The 12,847-nt window shown below is 36.5% G+C and overlaps 1 protein-coding gene across 1 annotated transcript in view; it reads left to right on the top strand.

The window, feature by feature from the left end:
- Positions 1-12,847, top strand: part of NETO1 (neuropilin (NRP) and tolloid (TLL)-like 1) — a 156,900-nt gene that overhangs the window by 76,050 nt on the left and 68,003 nt on the right. The window lies entirely within an intron of this gene.

The following is a 12,847-nucleotide window of genomic DNA, read 5'->3' as shown; positions in this document are numbered from 1 at the left end:
TTCTGTATTATATTTGTTATTGTTAATGGTGAAATTTGTGTTTTATTTTTAGATATGCAAGTGAAGGCCTATATCAATACAGGTCTGTTACTTTCATTTGCATTTAAAATTAATTAATTAATAAGATTAGAAAATTATACTCTGAACTTTACTATTACAGTGAGTATGTGTGTCTTTATATACATTTTGCCTGTATTTAAAAAAGTAGTAAAGATGAAATCAACTCTGACATTTTTCAGTCTATCTTTAAGTGTGTGGGAATTTCTTATAATAGTGTTCTCAACATTTTGAGAACCTTAAAAACAGAGGTATTATTTGGAGGACTTGTTTCTTAGAATTCAGGATACAATGGTAAATTATATTCTACTTCTGAAGCACAAAACGTAGTTTCTTAAGTCCAATGTGCAGAAATCATTATCATATATATGTAGGTGATATGGAGAACTTGGGTTGGGGGTCATACTGCATGAAACAGATGCTCTTCTGTGCTGCCTGATACTGGTAACTCCACCAACCTTTCTAATTCTCAGATTCTTGATGTGCAAAAGAAGATTAAAGCAGACTTATTTGTAATGATGTGGTCAAGTTTATAGGGGATTATTTAATGCACTATTGGCATTATCTGGTATGCACACACAATCACACATGATGCACATGTCAACTAATTTATCACCTGAATAAATACACTTTCTATTTATAAACTTTGCTGGGCATTCCAAACTGTTTTCTGCTTCATAATACTAATTCTGCAGTCCCCAACCTCCAGGCCACGGACTGGTACTTGGCCTGTTAGGAACTGGGCCGCACAGCAGGAGGTGAGCCGCAGGAGAGCCAGGAGGCTTCATCTGTATTTACAGCCACTCCTCATCGCTCCCATCACTGCATAAGCTCCACCTCCTGCCAGTTTAGCAGCTGCATTAGATTCTCATAACAGCACGAACCCTACTGTAAACTGCGCATGCGAGGGATCTGGGTTGCACGCTCCTTATCAGAATCTAATGCCTGATGATCTGAAGTGGAGCTGAGGCGGTGATGCTAGCCCTGGGGAGTGGCTGCAAATACAGATCATCATTAGCAGAGAGGTTTGACTGCACAATAAATGTAATACACTTGAATCATCCTAAAACCATCCCTGCCCCCTAGTCCGTGGAAACATTGTCTTCCATGAAACCAGTCCCTGGTGCCATAAAGGTTGCGGACTGCTGTTCTAATTCATTTATTCCCATAACAATGCTGTGATAGAAGTGTAATCATTGGTCCTATTTTGTGATGAGGACAGTGCCACAGAAGGGTTAGGTAACTAGCCAAAGGTCCCACAGGCTGCAGCTGGAAGAGCTGGAATCAAAGGCCAGTCCTGAAAGCCAGCCTTGAAAGTGTACTCTTAACCACGACCTCACACTGAGAATAGGGAAGGAAATCGAACAGTTATCTCATCTAAAACTTTCCTTAAGACAAATGCGTTACTGAATTGGTGAGACACAGGTGTAAGAGAGTTTAAAATACCTCCACCATTGGCCTGGATATAACAACTTCTTTGGTAGCTAGTGATACTGTTTATCTTAACAGTTAAAATTGCTCTTGAAGTACTTGGAATATTTGTATAAAAGTGCTAATGACTGCAAAGTAGTTTAATTTATATATTACTAGATTACATTCCTAGGACCTGGATGCTTAATTTGTCATACCTTAATCTAATCCTACTGAAACAGTCTGAGATTGGGCCCAGAAGCTGAACTTTAATGTGTTCATATAGGGATGTTTAGGCACACTCAAGCTTGAGAATTACTGGTCTACTAATATGATTTATTAAGTGCTAAATTCTTTGTCCTTAAATATCTTTCTCATAAGTGAGTGAATAGTCTTGGAATGCTCACCAATTTATAATCCTTATTTTGACTTCTATTAAGATATAGTATTAGAGTATAGATATCACCCAAGAAAAACAAAACTAGTAGAGTTTAGTAGAGTTAAATTTAAGTTCTTCTTATTAAAAATCTTGATGTTACCCTCAATAAAATTACCATGTATAAGGAAGCCAAAGCTATGGCTTTTTTATAGCCAAAGCTATAAAAAATTATAATTTAAGGCCATTTGTCAGGCTGGGACTGAAAAAATAGTACTACAGTTCTTGATAGTCATGAGAGAAAAATGATTCTGTGTGGAGATATAGGTGAGATCTTAAATTATGGGAAGAGGCCCTGGAGTTAGGCCCGAAAAATGGGAAAACTTCGATATGCACATATCTCAGGGATGAGCACGCCATCCATAATGGCGGTTTAACCAAAGTTGTATTCTGTGTAACGGAGGTATGCTGTGGTGATGAGATAGTTTGTTCTCACTTGGCGGTTGGCTCCCAGAGAAAATTTAGAACAGGTCTTGAATGATTGTTAGTAAAATATATCTAAAACTTTAAACTTTATTATATATTTATCAATATAGAAGCAATTCAACATTTCTGACAAAGTTGGCAGCATCGAAGGTACATTCTAGAAAGACCAGCTTGAAAAGCACAGACATTGAAATTAGGAAGACTGGGTGGCACAGATGATGTGCTGTGAGTATTATGAAGGGAATAGTAGTGGAATTGAGGGAAAAAGGTAATATCAGGAAGAATATTTAAGAGAGGAATTAACAGGACTTACTTGGTCATTATGAAGTAGGTACAAAGGGATGGTAAGAGCGAGGGAGAAATCAAGAAAGTTCCTGGAGTTTAAAGCTGGATAACTTTAAACTCATCTGTGACAGTGACCAAAATTGTAGGGGAAAAGTGGAGAAAAGATAACAATGTCAATTTTAGACTTGATGATTCTGAAGTGGTAAATCAATATTCAGGCAGAGATGTCAGGCTGAACTAGCGGTGAAAATGCTGCTCATTTTGGAGGTTTGATAGGTAACACTGGGTCACAGCTGTGAACAGCTAGGTTCAAACAGACCTCATTCAAACGCTGCCTCCCCAATTACTCATTTTGTGACTTTGGGTGTTCTTTAATCTTTCATATACTTTGATTTTCTGTTGCATTCAGTGAGAATAATTGTGCATATTTCATATAGTGCAGTGATTTCACTACTTACATGCCACACACTTTATCCAACAAAACTCAACCTACAGTAGTTCCTCAATAAAGATGTTAGGATTAGACTTACAGTTACGGTTTTAATGCTGCGGTCATCGCAGAAGCACCAACTCTCTTACTAATATTTGTATACTCAGGTCTTCCTCCTTAGATCGCCCACACTGTTGAACTAGGTGTCATCTACCTAAAAAGCTGAACTGAGAGAGAGAGAGAACAGAAAGATTACCAAGAAAAAAAAAAAAACCCTCAGGACCCAAATTCATGGATTTATTTATAAATTACTTTTTCACTGAGTCTATAAAATGTTTTAATCATTTGCTTTGTACCAGTTTAACTCATTGAAGTTAATGAGATAAATGAAAGGTAGTTTGTAGTATAAGCATCCAGAAGAAAGAATTTCAGGAAAGAAAGAAAAAAGATTATCCCAACTAGCAGTGTGGCTAATGAAAGTTTCTTTTGGAATATGGAAGCAGGAGAGTTTCTAAGTTGAAAGAAAACTGTCCTTGGAAAATGGAACCATGAATACAATAAAGAAAATCATTGGTAGAATGAGAATTCAGAAATTATTCATGGGTTTTGATCACGGGAACAGGTGGTGGCGTTCAGTGTCAGTGGATGCAGAGTGAGATACTCAGATCTGGACTCCAAAATTGTCAGTGGCGAAGCAGTGGAGGATGGCGAGGTTAAGGCAAGATGATGGTTTGGATTCTGAAGCCTGAGGGTGATGATGTCTGGGACTAAGAAGACCATGGCCGGTATGGAAAGGGAGGGAGGTAGCAGAGATTTTACAAAGAATAACTGAAAGCTCTTGGTATATTTCTGATGAACGGAAAGTGTGAGGAAGGAGTCAAATTTATTTTGTTTTTGAAGTTTCCAAGCTCAGGTTAATGATGGATAAAAATGAAAAGTCTAAGGAATAAGGCTGAAGGCACCCCATCAATCTCACTCTCTAACGAAACGAGAAAGACCTATTCTTTCCTTCTAACATAACAGAACCTAAAAATTATGATATCGATTTTCATTGCTTTAGCCCATTACTCTGAGAAAGCCTTGGATTATTTTCACACCTCTTAATGAAATCACCTTTGATGTTCTTGTACTTGAATGACAGAAAAATGAGCAAAGAACTGCAGATTTAGCAGGTGCCTCGGTAAACAGCTGTGTCTTCAGCTGCAATCTAGGGACAAATGAACCATCTCAAACTCCTTCTTTAATGGAATGCCATTTTCAAAATCACACAATTGTTTTAAATGCCAGTGGAAATAGTATAGCATTGTTAACAACTCTAAGACTTCCATTTCAGTCCATATTTATACTTATATTTGACGTAGGCTGAAAATGTTCTTGATACTTACAATCCTTGGGAGATGATAGATTCAGGTGGCAAGTGGACCCAGGCAGTCTAGTTTCATCTGGAGCTCCAGGATATATCATTCTCCCCAGTCTCCCAAGGTAGAGGCTACATTTTCTAGATACAATTCTTTCTCAGAGGCAGGAGGAGGTTAATGAGCTCTAGTCTAACTTCATCAATATGTTGTCCAAAACTAGCTACCCGACATGATCACTTCTATTTTTCAAGTGCATTACCCATTAAAAATACTGGTTTCAGATGGCCATTCAAACTTTCAGAATTACCACAATAATTGGGAAAGCAGGTACCAGGAGGTCAAAAATAAATACAAAAAATAGAGGTGAAAGCCATCTGAATATTTTTGGTAGTGGTTTACTCCTTCTATTTCTAAAACGGACCAAGATTACTTGATATTGGAGAATGCGAATAAATCCTTTAAGTTCTCAGACAGATGCATGCATCCAGATAGACCTCATAAATTGTAAATTGTGATAGTAGAAGCAATATTTTTTAAAGTGCTTCATACATATTTAGATTAGCTCAGTTTTATCATTATCTATAATTTGGGTGTAATTTTTGAGCTAAATGGACATAAAAGATCTTTTTACACCTAGTATATGATGCTATTAATATATATTAAGGGGAACATGGATACTTGGGCATTTAGCAAGTATCTGTCACTGTTTGGATATTTGTAAACATGCAGTAAACTCTATGGAGATTCTCCAACTCTTCTCAGGCATTTGAAGAAGTAAGACGAACTCGTCTTTAACCCCGAAGTTAAATGGTTTTCAGTGAAAATAAGTTCAGTATGTAGAACAGCCGATGAGGCTACAACAATAGTGTTTGATTTGTAAATAATGGTTATAAAACAGCAGTCATATTCCAGATGCTTTGATGAATTAAGATGATTTTCATCTATATATCACCAAGAAAGAAGTTCAAAATATAAATTGTATATACATGGGATAATTTATATTTATGTAGCATTTTATACTTTAGCAAACCTCCGTTCCATCCATTAATAAGCTGATATTTGCAAGTACTCTGTTTTGCACAAAGCCCAGTTGATATTATTTTTCCCAAGCTTTTAGAAGAGAGGCAACTGATGCCTTAGAAGGTGGAATTCTGTCTATGGGTGTTATTAGATACATGCAGGTTCAGCATATTAAATCTTTTGAGTGAATTGTTCTTTAAGAAATTAAGTATTTGACCTACTTTTTGATTGTATCTTTTGGTTTTGCTTTTAAATCCATTTTGTTTAACATAATATCATTGCAAAAGGATTTTTCTTCTTTTTATTGCTTCACTGGCATACAACCTCTTGTCCTTTTAATTTCAGCCTTTCTATGTAAGAATGCATCATGATCATGTGTGGCTTTTATAAGAAGTGGGTAGCTGGATTTTGCAGATTTGAAAAGCAGAGCAATGGCTGGAACTCAAATATTCTGACCTTGGTAAAGGGAAAAGAATTGTGACTTAATAGTAAGAATACATTTACTTTTAAAGACAGAATGTGGTAACTTCAGCCCCTTGTCCAGACTGGCAGAAATTCATGGTATTTGGACCATCCCATGGGGTTCTCTAGGTTTGAGCAAGCAGTGCCTCACGCACACTCCGTGCCAACCCGCTGGTGGCAGCAGCACTGGGCACTGTGCGTTTGCTCTTTGCTTCCAGTCCCAGGGTGGCTCCACTTGCCCATGTGCATTGCCGCTGCCTGGCATAAAATCTCTAGTGTCCTTGCCAAGGGCACCAACAGAGGAAGCTCCCAAAGTTTTCAATTAGAGGCTGTTCCAACCCTGTTTAGAAGGGGCTAAAGCTCATCAAATGCACTGGAAGCAAAAGGACCTTGTCTTGAAGCTACATTTGCATGTCTTGTACAGCTTTATTGTGTCTTTCCTATATTTAACTGTGACATATAAGGCTTCTTCATGATGCTTGCATTTATGTCTTTAAATAGTAATAATCAAATGGAGAAAGCACAACTTTTCTTATAAAATATTTTGCTTCTTGATTTTCATCGACATGATTAATTTAGTTTACAGTGGTGTGAATGGGACGGAAGAGGACCATGTCAGTGAGGACAGCGCCATCCCCTTCCTCCGCACCCCCCATACTAAACTGTGGTGCCACCACCGTCTCCAACTCGTGGTGCGTCAGAGACAGGGCATTCTCCTCCTCTGCAGCCTTGCGCCACGCGTGCTAGCCTGGGTCCCAAGGCAGTGCGGTTAGGCGTTTCTAGACTCTCACATAGCTCCATGAAAAGTTACATCTTGCTCTCACTTTTCTGGGCATCAGACCTCAGACCCAGTCCCATCCTACAGGCCATGACATCAGCTCCAGACTCTTCTGTGGTCAGCACTTCCTCCCTCTCCCCGGTTTCTGAACGACACTTTTTGTGCGTGTCAATAAACACGAATGGATATTAGGAAAGGTGTGAGTTGTGGCATAATTGAGAGAAAGAAGACAGTGAAGGTATTTTGTCCACTACCATGTTGGCACCACAGTTGTGCCAGGAAGAAATGCCCTGTTAAACCAGGTCTAGTGAAAAAATGGTTCAGAAGATGGACTCATTTATTTTGAGTTCCATGTGATTTAGGATGTACTCGTTGGCTGAGTGAATGAGGGCATTGTGAGACAATTAAGGGGGAAGGGGGGTTGCTAACAACAAATCAAGAATTTCCCTGGTTGCCCTTGGACAGAAAAAAAAATTATTGTATGATATAATAGCTTATTCAAATATACAAACTCCAGTTTTTGGAAAATCTAGGCTTATTTTTGTTTTATTTTGTTTTTTGTCTTTATCATTCTGATTCTGCCCCTTTTTGTTCTTTTGATGAATTTTTTCTTCCCTCTTTCCCTCTCACCACGTTTTATTATTATTATGTATAATAGAAACACATTTTCTGCATAGAGCAATACTATTTATTGCCTTATGACTATCCATCACAAGTAAGCATTGCCAAAGCTGATTTAATATGCACACACAAACAAAATCCAGCTTATATGTATTTACATTATAAAAGGATCTATGTTTTGTTAATTTATTTAAAATATGAATACAAGCCCATGAGGAAACTTCATATATTACAGTTAAACAAATAAAACAAAGAAACAAAGCTGTACAAGCCATGCAAATGTCAGTACTATCTTTAAGGACTTGAAAATTTCTTTCCTATATATCTCATAAGTTTTTATTTCTGAAATTTATATATAAGTAAATTTCATGTTAAACTAGAAAAAAAAAGTCATGATATATAAACTCTGTGCCCACACTAAAACCATTAGTCTGGGAGATGGACACACTTGAGGCTCTGACTCAGGTGGGGCAAAGGCAATATATGTAACCTAAACATTTGTACCTCCATAATATGCTAAAATTAAAAAAAAATTTAAAAAACCATTAGGAAGTCAAACTCAAAATGAGAAGCTATAATTGACAACCCCATATTTAGAGAAAACAGTACATCTTTAAAAGAAGTTTAAAACATTGTGTTATGAATTTTATACTAGACTGATGCTGCTTCTAGACAAGGGTGAAATAAATCAGATTATTAATACAATTATGTAAGTTATTTTAGTGCTGTGCTGTCAAGATATTTTTGTAATTGATTTTTTAAAACAGCATTTTAAGTTCAGTCAAATGATTTCAAAAACTACAAAACCATGGTTTTCAATCTTGAGGACGAAGGGGAGGGGGACCACCGTGAGGACTGCAGGCAGGGAAGGAAGGACGGACACAGGAACACGGCCGCGGGAGTGCACAGTTAGTTTCAAGGCAAGGGTTGTTTCAACAAAGGTAAGTCCACAGATGAGGCAGGGTGCTCAAAAGTGACTAGGAGAGGTGGAAGCAAAGACTGATTAGGGATGTCACGTCTAAGAAACTTCATCTGGGAATCTATTGAGGGCAGGGAGGAGTGAGTCGGCAGCGAGAAACAAAGTAAAGGAAGAGTTCTTTGTTTTTAGAGGAAAAGGGACTTCAGCCAATTTATTGTCCGAAAGAGTAAAGACAACAGAAGGAAGGTCGAACACTGGTAGAAGAAAAGCTAAGTGACGTGCTAACTGCTACGAGTGGGGGTTACTAGGGAATCCTGAGGACGTGTGAAGGATGAGATCGAGAGAAAGGAATTTTCTGAGACAGACGGTAAATAGGTAAGACTGAGACTGGATCCAGATGAGTCTACAGATTGGGAGTGGAAATTTGAGTAACTTCCCAACTGAGGGAGTGTGTTTGTCCCTTAAATAAGAGAACTGAACGTTTTCCTTGATTTTTTTTCTATTTCACTTCCAATATCCAATCCATCAGCAAACCTAAAATAATTACTCAGGGAACATGTACTGCGGAATATGTAAATTTGACCAAATTTGCTTTGGACCCAAAGATAATCCTATGCTTGGAAATCAGCTTATCACAGGACCATTGGGTTTCAGGCTTGAAAAGAACATCACAGGTAATTTAGTCGACCACCCCACCCCTAAACATACACAATACTTATTTCCCTATGGCGACACCTAGCACATCTCATCCTCAATTTTCAACACGTAGTTCTAATTGATTCCTTTGTAGGACAATGAACAACATCTACTTTCTTACATGCAGCTTGATAGTTGAAATTCATTTTTGAAATATTTTAAGCATATTTGTATTTTTTAACCAGAGCTCCAATATCATCTTCAAACATATTCATCCACGCCAAAGGGTTGTATTTTATCTGTTTTATGTACAAAATTGTTTTAAATCATCTCATTCCCAATTCAAGGGAGGAAGACGAACAGCCCAGTAGAGAGCCCAGGAGGCCTAGCAGACGAGATGGCATTCTGAACATTTGTAGATCTGGAGCCAAAAGTTAGTTTTCGTTTTCAAATTTGGGGATATGGAAAATGACAGTGTGTAAATCAGGAGCTAGATTGCTTAATTCTGATTGCAAGCCCTACCCCTTACCTACTGGACTGTGCATTCTTAGGCTAGTTAGTTAAAACCTCTGGGCCTGCTTCCCTCGGCTGTAAAAGAGGAATAATATTGTTATTTGCCTCATGCTATAATGTTAAGGAATAAATAATTTACTATATTTAAAGTGATTAGAACAACATCTGGTACATATTAATTATTGCAGGAGTATTTTCATGAATCTAGTTAAATTAAAATAACTTATGAATTGAAACAAGAAAACAAAACAAACCTTGTTTTAGTTTTGTTGATATATTTCAAACTTTTATCTTTACTTTTCATGTGTGTAGAATATCTGAGAAGCCTTGTGCCTCATAAAAAATTTTATTCATTTGTAACTTAGTTTGTATTTTAGAAAAAGTCTAGAAGATTGTCTTTATAAACAATTGTGGAATGCTTAAAACATTTATTCTAAAGTCTGTATTGACTTTTGTAGTATAAATACTAATAACTTCTACCAAAATACTGGATTTTTTTTTCTGTCCAATTAAGGAATGTTTTGCAATTATATATCTGAGACTTATTATTTGATAAGATTTTTTAAGATGATTATGAACATTGTAACATGACTTCAGTTTTTCCACATTTTACTTGTGATTAATCTGATAAAAATGTAACACATTCAAGGCCATTTAAAAATTCTGGCCGGTTATCCAAAGCTGCAACAAATAGTAGAGATTGTTAGGTATCATTGACTACTTGAGTTGTAGAAGCCTAAACCAACATCATCCTCATTTTAGTTAAAAAAGTTAAGTCTCAGAAAGATTTAATGATTTGTGCAAAGTTCTAGAGACAGCTCTGAAACTATTTAGGTTTTAGATCAAAACAAGTTGCAGTTTTCTAAAATTGCTAATCCCCCATGTTTTTGCTCTTATAAAATGAAGATATCTCTCATATGATTCAGTTATAGTCTAATCAGTTAAACAGCAGTTCCTAGAAAGTTCAATTACAACGTGACTAGCAGTATGGAAACATCTTTAGATTATGAAATAAAGGCATTGCACAATCCTGAATTATTAAATTGTGACTTAGAGTTCTGTTGGAAGACGGTACCCATGATACAAAGATTGAGTTGGTTAGGGCAGAAGTTCAGAAGCTTTTTGGTCTCAAACTCCTTTCCTATCTTAAGAATTATTGACGACCTCAAAGTGCTTTGGCTTATTGGTTATATTATTTGATATTATATTAGCCATTTAAACCAAAAACATTCTGAATAGTTATTTATTAAGTCATATAAATTACACCAATAAACCAATTATGTGTGAAAATAAATAGCATATTTCATTAAAACATTAATTGATATTATGTTATTAATTATTAAAATATTGATTAGAAGAATGGCATTATTGTATGTTTTTGCAAATCTAATGTCTTGCTTATTACAAGACAGCTGGGTTCTCACACCTGCTTATGCATTAAATCTGTTACGATGTGTTGTTATGGAGGAAGTGGATGAAGAGAATTTGGCCTCCCAGAGATATGTAGTTGAAAAAAGGAATAATATCTATCTTAATAGCCTTTTCAGATGATAGTGGTTATTCTTTTATACTACACCAAACCTCAACTGGTGATAAATTCTTAAAGGTTAGTTGTAACAGGGAGTGTGAAACTATATCAGTGAAATTTTTTGTATTCTGTTACATTAACATCGATCGATGTGTTTTTCTCTTTAAATGGCTCTTTTATGCATGCATGATTGTTTAAAATTATGCATTATTTATTTGACAGTTATTGGATTACTATTATGCAAAACATCCAAATGTTGACACATTTCTCCATAAAATATCAAAAATCACATTTGTTCATAACAACAACAATCTCATTTAAAAATTCTCTAAGTATTGGGAAGCTGTCAAATGCAGAGTGGCAACTATTTCTCTCCCTTGAAGGTTGAATTTTACCACTGGCAACAAATATTATCAGTTGTTTTTCTTAGAAATCAACAGATTCATTTTGTTCATTTTCAAGAAAATGTCTGCCAAATATCCATATCTGAATAACTATTAATATGTCTTTCAAGGAAAAATGACTCTCCATGAAAATAGTGGCTAGTTCAGCTCACGGTTGAAACAATCGCAGAGGTGCTTTTTCTTAAGAAAAACCATCATGCAAGTCAGTCTGCAGCAAAAGTACCTCATCCATACTTAATGTTTCATCCTATGGGATACTAAAGCATTTACTCAAGATTCTAGATTTAAAGAAAATAATTTTTAGTGCTTCATCAAGGAGATTTTAAGTAAAATTCCTTTTTTTCTGCCTTGCAAATACATGGCAATGAATTCTGCAGTGAATACTGGCTGCCAAGGTTTGATGCCACTCTCCTGATTCATTTCTAAGACATCAGCGGTTTTGTCCACCATTGCTATTGCACCATCAGTGCAGATGTCAACGCAGATGTTCTAGTATAAACCATGAGATTCAAAAATTACTCAAAAATGTTAATATTCCACCACTACTTGCATTTGTTGCCAAGCATTCACATAAAAGATGATCTTTGATGATCGGCCTATGCTGGCACTGAAACAGTTTAATCAAAATAAAAAAGCCCATTCTTGTCTGCACATTCGTCCATTTCTTAGACGAAGGTAAGGTTCTGCAGACAAGGTATTAACTCTGTCTTTTTGTATTAAGACCCATGGGGAAAGGAAAGAAAATGGGAGACAGTGCTACTTAAGAGAGGATTGTCGAGGAAGGCCTTTGGGAGCATATAGTATTTCAACCAACAACTGAAGAATGAGAAAGATGCAGCCATGTAAACCCCATGGGGAAAGGCACTGCAGACAGACAAAAGAGCATGTTCACAGGGCCGAGGATGGGAATGGCCTTGAGCGTTGGAGAAATAGAAATGGGTTCGTGTGACTATAGAGGAAAGAGGAGGAGGGCCCAGCAGCTGGGAGCCAGGTGGCCAGCGGCAGAACATATAGGGTGTTATAATCCATTAGAAAGAGTCGTGGTCTCATTCTAAGGACAGTGGAAAGCCAGGTGAGTACCATGATTTGATTTATGTTTCTAAAAGTTTATTTAGGTTGCTTAGATTTAAAGATAAATCTAGAGTAGAACCACTTTATTGTGCATCTGCGTTATAATTTATGTCACTACTCCCAAACGACCTTGGGCAATCCATCAGTCTTTATAATCTTAGCTTCAATTTAGGTTGTTTCAGAAACAGCATTTTGTTATCTGTTTGTTTTGCTAGTCATATGGGCCATGTATAATTGCAATATCACTTGTGGCTAATACAAATGGAATTGCAAGAACAATTTTTTCCCTAAAGTTTTGTTTTTAAACTATCAGTACTATCACTATTAATACAAAGACAAAAATAAATTTTCAATTCCCAGAACTGGCATTTCTCTCAGCGTTGTCTGGCATGAGTTATAAAAATGACAAATGTTAGCCTTCAAACTGGAAAACAGAATATCAGCTACATTTTCACAAAAATCATGGAAACAGCAATATCAGGCTGAAACATTC

This window comes from Propithecus coquereli, unplaced genomic scaffold (assembly GCF_000956105.1).
Source record: "Propithecus coquereli isolate 6110/MARCELLA unplaced genomic scaffold, Pcoq_1.0 Scaffold55, whole genome shotgun sequence".
NCBI lineage: Eukaryota > Metazoa > Chordata > Mammalia > Primates > Indriidae > Propithecus > Propithecus coquereli.
The sequence above is the reverse complement of the archived record's forward strand: the minus strand, read 5'-3'. Positions and strand labels throughout refer to the sequence as shown.